The sequence below is a fragment of the Papilio xuthus genome, unplaced genomic scaffold (genome assembly GCF_000836235.2).
Source record: "Papilio xuthus unplaced genomic scaffold, Pxut_1.1 DF827597.1, whole genome shotgun sequence".
In the NCBI taxonomy this organism is placed as follows: domain Eukaryota; kingdom Metazoa; phylum Arthropoda; class Insecta; order Lepidoptera; family Papilionidae; genus Papilio; species Papilio xuthus.
In genome coordinates, this window is record NW_013531052.1 from 10533 (window position 1) to 18859 (window position 8327).

Genomic DNA, 8327 nt, shown 5'->3' on the forward strand with positions numbered 1-8327 from the left:
CGACCGCAGTTTCATCGCGCGGATGTACCCGTGCCCGGCCCGAGCTGCCGCGCGCCACTCGCGCCGGAAATCCGCAACACTCTCCCATACTCGCTATTTTTAACTGAGTTACGATTCTCCTAAAATAAAGTTAATGAAATTGATTGTGGGTAGCTTTGTAACTTCGTAGTGGAGGACAAAGACAGTATGAATTAATTGATTTAAAGAGGGTGGACGGGGTGCTACGTACATACAAATAATAACACCAAGTTTAGGGAATAATATGGTTTACTCTCCAAAACTATTAATCGGTTAATCGGTTTTAATGGTAGAAAGCACACGCGGTATGAATGGTGACCGAACGTGAACAGGTTAGTGCGAATGGTGACTCGTGTTTAAAAAAGTGGTAGATTGTGGGAAAACATGTATTGTGCGGTGTTTACATCGCACCGAGGGTATGCGTAAGAAGGGAGCGAGTCAGTTATGAAGACTGATGGAGATATATGTAAAAGGATACTGCGCTGACAGTATGCGGAGAAAAGGACCGGGTGATTTTCCGCAAATCGTTTATTGCTCCAGTGGCGGTAGTCAGCACTAAATATTTACACACGACACGCGAAATACTTTAGTTACTTTGCTAGATTGACCATTAGCGATGTTTTAAATTTAGTCTAGGTAATAAAATTATGAGGCGAATGGAATGTAACTCCAGGGGCAGAAGGTCGGCCATGGCACCAGCGCGGCGCAGATGGGCGCAGAGGGGCGCCGGCCGCCGCCCGAGCGGGGTGAGTCAGCGCGCCCACTCGCCATTCACGTTTCCTGCGCGAACTCTTATTATGTCAAAGATGTGGCGGCACGCGCGCAGAGGAGCGGCACGCGCCGAGCTATTTGTGGCGCGGCCGCGGGACTGCGCGGGTCGCATCACTACTACGTCACTTAGTGCCGGCCATCAATCGAACTCGTCTTAACATTTATGATATTTTAATATAGAAATACCTATTCCTGCAGAACCCGGTAAGCGTCGTAGCACCATTATCTATTATACATAACGTCTAAAGATTTATGTGCAAGCAACAAGTTATTATTGAAAACATGAACACATTAAAAGCATTGAACAAAAAGTTTTATTTAAACAAATATGGGAAATATCCTCTTCGCCCTCTAGTGGTTAAAATGAATAAAAAATAATAAAATTATCCGGGAACTCGTGGAATCGGCCTCATCAAGATGTTGCGGGGAGAGGCCAGCAGGCTGGACGATCATTGCCGTATTAATAGCGGCGATAACATTGAACGTCGTCGGGTCGCCTCCTCGCCGGGCGGTCATGTCGTGTACTAGCAGACAGCTTGCGTGCATTTCATAAAAACGTCGGTACGTCCTCGGAGTGTAGGAAATTGGATTAAAATGTACAATTCTTACCCAACTCTGCCGCGAGCACTAGCAGCAGCAACAGCAGCACAGCGCCGCGCCGCCCGAGCCCGCCGCGCACGTCGCACACGCTGCGCCGGTCACACACGTCACACACGCCGCGCATGCCGCGCACGCCTCTTGCGTGGGCGCTTCACGCGGCCATGTACCAGCTCCCCGCAGTTTTCAGCGTCGCGTGATAGTCCTTCACCTGTCACAAGGGATTTTATAGAATTTTTATAGGAATTCATTCAAATATAGCGAAACTCGTGAAATAAATGAAGGTACGTAAGCGGTAATGTTTCCGCTTGCAACTCACTAGCTATAGGATTTATGATTTATTTTATAGATGTAAAGATTTACAACAAATTAAACTTACAACAATAAATAATGAACATTTAATATGAAAGATGTTTGGCGCACGTGTGAGCTGTGTTGCACCCGTGACGTCATGGGGCGGAACGGCCACTAAATAATTTTCGCGCCAGAGATCTGAGCAAACGTTTGAAACACATTGTTCCTAATAGCTTTCATCTGCTGCGTGCCGGAGCGTAAGCTCAAGAAAAACGTTTTGGATGGTCCGTCATGTTTAAAGTTAATAAGGGTGACGAAGCTGAAGGTGACACAATGACGATATCATCGATCGTTACATATAGCGGATATTGTTTATGCGAGCGAGCTAGTGCACACACGTAGACTTGCGACGTACTTACATTTAAAGGTAGTATTGTCTCGACTCGCTATTTATAGAGAGAATTTCTTAAAGTAATAGCTTTCGCCGCTAATCGAGGCATTCCTGATTTATTTAAAGCTACAGGAATTGCTCCGCGACGCATGCGACACTCGGCAACAAATACACCGCAAGTTAACGATTCTTAGACCACTTATCTGCTGTTGCTCGTCACTCCTATTTCTTACAGCGTTTGGTTCCGTTTCCACTGGAGTTAGTAGCCGCCGCTTCTACCAGTTCAGCTGCTTGCTTATTGCACAAACAGAGTGCGTGTGCAGCTAAACATAATACGAGACTACTAGATGTTAATAAACAGAATGTCGTGCAATAGTTTATTGCTACGAGGGGAGATGCTCGGATACTTCAAAATTTTTAAAATTGTCGATACTCCATGAAGGTAAAAGTCATTAGCATACAAAAATTCGGGTCAAAGTCGACAACAATGACATAAATGACAAAGAATTTTTAACACAGTTTAAATTAATTATGTTTTTCTACAGTATTGCTTGCAATACGCGATTTAAAAATAGCATGTACAGTCAAATAATAATCAACAATACCACTAACGGTCGAATATAGCACGAAAAATTGCGACCTCAAGAACCATTATTTTCCACGTGCGTATGTTGTCATGGGTAGGAAATAAATGTCCTTGACTGTACTACATAGTGCAGAGAAGTTGTAGAAAGTGGCGCGCGGGTGTTCCCGGGCCGTGCCGGGCGCACGCAGCTGTGCCGGGGGAAGTGGGCGTGTGTGTATTATTGTTGCACGACTTACGGTCCAGGACAAAGACACGCCAGTCCCGCAGCCTGGTAGTATACAGACAAAGGCTAGAGTAGGCGCCGGTATGTGCGGCCCGATGCCAAAGACATCATATGACAAAATGGTCGATATAACTTGCCAATAAAGATAATTATTTTGTATATCGTTGCGTGTCCGTCTTATAGTAACTTCCTGTACAATATACATGGCCATCAGCCGATGACGTCATGCCATGTATATATTTCTTCCGCTGACTGCCAAATTACTAAATGCTATTTATTGCATATTATGCTAATTATCTTGCATCAATTATTGTGGCTTTCTAAATTCCATATTAATAAATAAATTACTTTTAAAACTTTATCTACATTAATGATTGCAAAATTATTTTCTAAATGGGAATATGTCAACGTAAGATGCGCCAACGATGATCTGCCGTTACCGCATCAGCCGCACGCCACAAGGAAGCACCGAAATAGAGCCGCGAGGTCGCGCCTACAGTTCTGCAGTCCGCCGCCGCCGCCGCCGCCGCCGCTCCACTCGCCGAACATTCAGTTACTACATATTATACCACTTATTAAACTAACAACGTTAATAAACAAAAACATTTTTGTTTTGGTAAACAGTGTCACTTTATAGGAGCGCGCGGCACGAGCTGAAGGACAATGTAACAACATTACATGGGACATGTAAAACAACACAAACTAACCGTCTATTAAAGTTTAGGTAGTCATTAAACTTGACATACCATAGGTTTAATGCACAAAACACCGGACGCCGCTCGCCGGTGCTCCCGTACTAAAACCTACGTTAATCTTGGCCATGATGTCGTCGCACTTTTTTCGGTAATTTTTCCGCATTGACCCTGCAACTACGCAGAGTAATTAACAGTGTCCGCCGGTTACTTCACGTCAGGTGGGATCGTGATCCCGGCCCGGGCAATTAGCGCTTAAACATGGTCATGAAAAAAAAATCGTATGGGCCACTAGGTGCGGGTAATATACATACGTCAGATACATAGGCCAATCACTTTGAGGCAAAAAGAAAAGGAATATAATTTACCGCGTTCACGAATGTGTTGTTTCGCATAGTACTACTACACCACACCACCACTACCACGACCACATAAAAGACAGGCGTGAAGTGTAAGTGCCGTGTCCTAAGGAAATGATGGGAAGGTTTCCTTTTTGTGCATCCTCTCCTGGAGAATTCAAGTGCTCGCTTGCACTTTTGCCGCCTCATAATGTAAAAAAAAAACTCCTGTTCGTCCCTTCGAGAGCTGAAACATCGTGTGTATACCCAGTAAAATTGCGTTGCGTCTCTACTGCCGCGTGTCGACCTTGACACTGCGTCCATTCTTCCACAGTCCACCCCGCCTCAGTGCTGAGCTGAAGCTGAAGATTCTCTTCGTCTCCGCTTGACAAATGGCATCAAATATTATGTCTATGATCATATTTTGAAGACAGTTTAAAATAGCCATGCGTGTGTTTATGTGGGGCGCGTGACGCGTGCGGGGCGAGGCGGATGGAGGGAGGGCTTTCGGCACGCGCGTCTTCTAGCAGGCATTAACCTAAGAGCGTTCGCTAGGCGACCTAACAATAGCGCTCCCGAATTAGCGTCCACGCGTACGTGGCCTATAATTAAATACATCTCTCGCTCGTATTTTGAAATGTCAAACAAATATAATATAGTTGTAGTTTGTGTGCGCTCTTCCTGTCCCCCGCTACCCTCTCCAGCCCTTGCGAACACCTTGCAAAACATGCAGGGACAAGCGTCATTATAATAAAACAAGAGAATATAAGAAGACTAACTCATCATCAGCTCACTGTATGTCCCCTTTGAGGGGCTCGGAGCCTACCCAAGTTAGGGCTGACTGCGCTATAGTCAACCACGATGGCCCAATGCTCGTAGAATAAAGAAGACAAAGTAAATTAAACCAATTTTACAGTCAAACCAACGTAACGAAATAGCGATATGAAAGGTTCCTTTACAATCGTTTCATGTTTTTTTTTACAGTAATCTAGATTTCTTATCTAATCCACAGAAATCAAAGCAACCGGATAGTATAGAATGGCAAAGGTGTAGAGATGTTAGTTCGCTTAGTTTACTTATTGATTCGCCGGGAAAATACACATAACAATTAGACCCGTAAAGTGGAGGAGGACAGCAGATCTTTCGCGTATTCTACATTCGCAAATTTAGACAATCATGCAGCTCGTCGGTATTTTACCAATCTGGTAAGAATTATTTTGTCGAGCGCGATCCGGAACGTTATTAAATACCATTGGTAAGTTCAACATTGATGTAAGGACTCCAAGCTACTCCTGTGCGTCTGCAATTTTCACAATTCATGCCATAAAATAACTACTGCGTATTGTACGCCTTGAGAACAAATATTGTAACAACAGCGTATTCTATACTATCAAATTGTGCCCGAGGTATATTTGATCAAATGATCTCTGCAACCCTAATTATTATTACGAGAAGGGTCGGAGTCTCAGGTTGCGCTGCGGCGCGAAAGCAATTTGTAAGGCAAAAAGGCGATCAATACCAATAAATGAGTGTTTTTAAATTTTTCTTAAATATATTATTACGTTTTAAATAAGAACCCTAACAACAACAAACTTTTCTCTTTTTTCGGTAATGGCACATCTTAGCATACAACTATTTAAAAAGAGCAAAAAAGTGACAACCCATGAAATGTTTGAGGTAACCCACTTCATTTAGTTCCTGATTAAAAAATAGGGTATAGAATACTGTGCGACCGGCAAACATTAGTATCGTTGAGATTTAAAACAGATCATTTGTAAAAAATAGCGCACGGTGACATTCTTTTCATGCCAGAAATTGCTCAGGCACAGGCAAACACGCTCTCGATATAAGCCGATATTTCGATTGTCGTTCCAATAAATCTGTTTGACGGTTCGCGCCAACGAGGTTCAATGGGATAAGCGCCACATGACTCCACTAATCGACTCACCCTCCAAAGTAAATCGTTCCGATGAAGGCGTAAGCTTTCCCGCGGCATGTGACACACTGTATACACTCACAAAACATACGTCCGTCGCCCAGAAAAGCAAGCGTGACACTAGCGGCGTTCTGGCGGCGGCGGGAGCACCCTCCCCCCCCCTGTCCCCGACCCCTCTGTAAGCTCTGCGCACACGCAACATGAACAAATACAATACTTCTGGATCTCTGTGTTGACGTGTTGTGTACACATCATGAGGGTGGATCTGAAGGGTAGATTGTTAGCGTTATGATATCGAATATTTTATTATGACGCAAACAATTTATACCTTAGCGAGACCACCCGCGACTCATTTCCATATTGTCTTTTTTATAGTAGGTATTAATCTAATGTCATTGAAATAGCGAAGTTATTGCTGCTCGTAGATACAAATATGCAACTAGTTGCGTGTTGCCTTACACAGGCAGTTGAGGGAATTTACGGCATAAAAGTATTTCCTACACGTTTCTTATCCCGTCGAGTCCACATCCCCTTCCCTTCCTTTATTTATAAAAAAATGGGTCGCAGAGGAAGGGGACTAGAATTTGGCGTTCTCCACGCACACTCATCGGGGAATTACTCCCGCGCTACGCCTTACAACGAATAACTTGTCGTTCAATTTTCGTATATCGAATCAGCAAAGAAACAAGTACGTCAGTTACTCTCCGAACCGAATCAGTTTAAACTGTATATGCAATAACTAATCAAGTTCATTATTACGAGCTGTTCCCACACACGCAGGAATATGTTTATTTTATATAACCGATTGTTTACATGAAGCGTCGCAGCGGGTGCGCCGCGGACTACTATAACATACGCTAAAATTATTTTTTCTCCGTCCGTTCTACATTGTACTGGATGTCAACCTGCAATACAATGTAATACGTAAGAGGCAAATATTAAATATTTTTAATGATATGTGATAAAGCTTATATTATGAGCGCGATGTAATAAAGCGGAGTAAAAAAAGTAGCGAGTAAAAAAACCGAAGAGGCGAAGTAGGCACACACACACAAACACACATGACGCCTGCTAGAGGGTCACAATGGCATGTGCGTGAGCATTATACATACAGTATTTACGCATTGGCTACACGTGCATGTATAATGACAATACTGACATATATGTAGATTGAAGATAAAACAGTACACCGAGAAACATCTGAGCTCTTTTTAATCACAGATGAGAGTATTAAGGAAGAATAACGAACGTTTCTTTTGGGTATTTTTTTTATAATATAATTGTAATTCATTCGCACGTTGATACAATTAAGTAAGTGCTGTGCTATGTATTTATTATACACGTAAACAAAACAGATAAATTAACAAATTATGCAACTTTAACAAAAGTACAAATACAATATACACCACAATAAAACTGATTATTAATCCATCAACTGGTATTTTATACAAAACAAACAAGAAGTAAAAAAACACAGAAAAAATATTTATCAATATATCCAAGTCTATGTAATTTGTTTTCGTCGACGTAACAACTGTTATTACTTAAGGATTTACTTTTTGAAAACCAGGATACCTTCATCCTTTAGTAATTGGTTTATGTCAGTAGTAATATTGTGGAGAGAAAGGACTCGATTTTTGTTTCTTCAGATGTTGACATAAGATGTTACTCTATCTCTGTCAAAATTCTCCGAACACCGAAAGTCCTCCGATGAGCGAGGTGACGACAGAGCCGGAGACTATTTCTTACTCTTCCAATTATATTCTAATAAGGAAATCCCGGCGAAGGGAAGAGGAATCAGCGATGTATGTAGATATGCCAGTTTGAAAGAAAGAAAAACTTTTTATTAAACGAATTAAAGATTAAACCACACACCTTATACAAACATAAATATTACAAATAACTGAGTATTTAAATTAAGCCAACAGTTACCATTTCTGGTTGTCTGGGTAATCTATTGACGCCCATACTAGTCATTGCATGTATGGATTTGTTCCTTTTACCGTTGTGTTACAAACACGAGAAATGTGTCATAGTCGTTGATGTCTTTTTTATGAAAATGGCACCGGAAGTGAGCTCGTTGCTGACCGGATGCTGCTGCTCTAGAGATAATAAAACCGTATTTCCCGTCAGTCTTCCCAAGTGAGAGAACGAGGAATCTTTTTCCTTCTATTATATTGTATTATTTTCGGAGCGATGCATTGCATTTGTAAAATATATACAAATTGAACTAGTTCTTTGTATGTATGTATTTATATATTTTATTCGTTTTACTTACAACTTCGAATCCATACAAAGTGCCTATTTAGAGGTCGCTCAAGTTGAAATAAATTTGGTTATTTGATTTATATTGAAAGTTTGAACTAAATAGTAAGTAATATTTCATCTGGTAATGGAGATAAGAAGAGCAAGAAGTTGACTGGACCGTGTGGCGGTGGCGGAGCGGCGGTGGAGCGGGGACAGTGCCAGCTGTCGCCTGTC

At 42.1% G+C, this 8327-nt stretch overlaps 1 long non-coding RNA gene across 1 annotated transcript in view; it reads right to left on the reverse strand.

The window, feature by feature from the left end:
- LOC106118408 (uncharacterized) overlaps window positions 1–5953 on the reverse strand; it is a 7899-nt gene extending 1946 nt beyond the window's left edge. Inside the window, exons 1-2 of the long non-coding RNA XR_001227920.1 lie at window positions 5859–5953; window positions 1399–1597 (exon numbers count right to left, since the gene is read on the reverse strand). This is a non-coding gene — a long non-coding RNA (uncharacterized LOC106118408). The remainder of the gene's footprint in view (window positions 1–1398; window positions 1598–5858) is intronic.
- Window positions 5954–8327: the final 2374 nt, after the last annotated feature.